This window comes from Salmo trutta, chromosome 4, assembly GCF_901001165.1.
Source record: "Salmo trutta chromosome 4, fSalTru1.1, whole genome shotgun sequence".
In the NCBI taxonomy this organism is placed as follows: domain Eukaryota; kingdom Metazoa; phylum Chordata; class Actinopteri; order Salmoniformes; family Salmonidae; genus Salmo; species Salmo trutta.
The window spans coordinates 53,763,506-53,765,177 of record NC_042960.1 but is presented as its reverse complement, the minus strand read 5'-3'; the positions used below and the strand labels follow the sequence as shown (position 1 = coordinate 53,765,177).

Below are 1,672 nucleotides of genomic sequence, written 5' to 3'. Positions count from 1 at the left end.
TCGGTCACTACCAAAGGGACAGAAACGCCAGGGAGGGGGAACCTGTTTTAATGTCTATGTGGGGGGGCGGCAGTCGGAGCATGGGAAGTATCAACGGTTACCGGGGCTGTACAACCGGATTGTTACTTTTCGAAAGATGAGTATGACGAAAACAACCAACCATTCTCCTCTGTATACAACAGTTTGAATTAGAATTTCCCGGGACCAATAACGGACAACTGGCGGGAGATACCATTTTACTCGACTACTCACTGCATGTGATGACAATGAACAATAAAAACAATGTTTTGGATGGAGCAGACCGAGGTCGTTTGCTTTCCTCAATTTACGTAAAGTGTGTTTATCAAGGAACCAATGGCTGTATATAATATGAATGGACATTGATCACGTGACACCATTCATTCCTATGTTTAGACTCAATAGCCATTGATGCCAAATTAAGTCGATTAAAATGAGTTGTCTAGAAGGGTTACAGCTTTTGTCAAAATTAACTTTTTGAAGCAGGCTTAGGATCATTTGTGCAGCAGGTCATGAGAATTAACGCAGCGGGTTAGGATGATCTAAAATCCCCCCCCAAAAAAATATATATATATGCACTTTGACAAAAGCTGTATCCCAGCTAGATATGCCCCTAAAAATGGTTTCTCATGGAGACAAAGATTGTGTCCCCTGCTCAAACATTGCATACATCAACCAATGGTTGCATGCCACGTCATCGACTAAGATAATACTTTAACATGAGATGGCATGTGTCAGCAATGAGTGGGCAGAGGAACGCACCCATAACGTGCACCGTTTGAGCTGCTCCAGGAAGTGACGTTACAGGCTAGGTCAGCGCTGCCCCCTCGCATTGACTAATTTAAGCACCGCGGTATAAGAACAACTGGAGAATGCACCCAAGATATCTGACCATTGTTTTCAAGGTAATCTACTCACGTTCGTATACGGCGATTCATGGACCGGCTATATCCGGGTTGCATCCGGTTTATATGGACCAACGTAAAATGCGCACAACGTCAACACGTCATCCAAAAACATGGCAGACATTGTATGAATAGAAATGTTGATCTCGGCTGTGAGTGATAGAAAAATTGAATAATTCAATGGATGTTTTGAGCACAAAGGTGATGCTTAATGTGTCTTATTAGCAATGTTCAAATCCTACTGCTCTGTGTTAAACAGCAGTACCGAAGAAAAACTGTAGGAGCAGTCGAACCCTGGGCCCTTGAACTCAAGCAGGGGTGAACGACTACCCCCTATCATTGAAGCCAGGGAGTTCAAGGCCAACCATGGTACTGCGGCATTGTTAGAAAACAGGATCCCCCATTATTGTGAATCGAAACATGGCGATCTTCGTGGTCAATCTTGTAAATAAAAATGTTGAAGATAATCATGTTACCAATAATTGCTTCTAATAGACCAGATGTATTTCCTGGAACCAATTATTTTAAAATCGCACACAGAAAAAGTAATAATGATAATTTAGTTGCTAATTGCAGCCTGGAGTACCCCAGTCGGCCTTCAAATCAAAAGGAAGTTGGTCACATACACATGTTTAGCAGATGTTATTGCGGGTGTAGCGAAATGCTTGTTTTCTAGCTCCAACAATGCAGTAATATATAATTCTCAACAATACATACAAACCTAAAAGGGAATTAAGGAATATATAAAT

General features: G+C 41.7%; 1 long non-coding RNA gene across 1 annotated transcript; it reads left to right on the top strand.

Moving 5' to 3' along the window:
• Positions 1-701: 701 nt before the first annotated feature.
• Positions 702-1,390, top strand: LOC115191549 (uncharacterized). The gene is made up of 2 exons (XR_003877734.1): positions 702-923; positions 1,183-1,390. It is a non-coding gene; the product is annotated as an uncharacterized LOC115191549 (long non-coding RNA).
• The last annotated feature ends 282 nt before the right edge of the window (positions 1,391-1,672 follow it).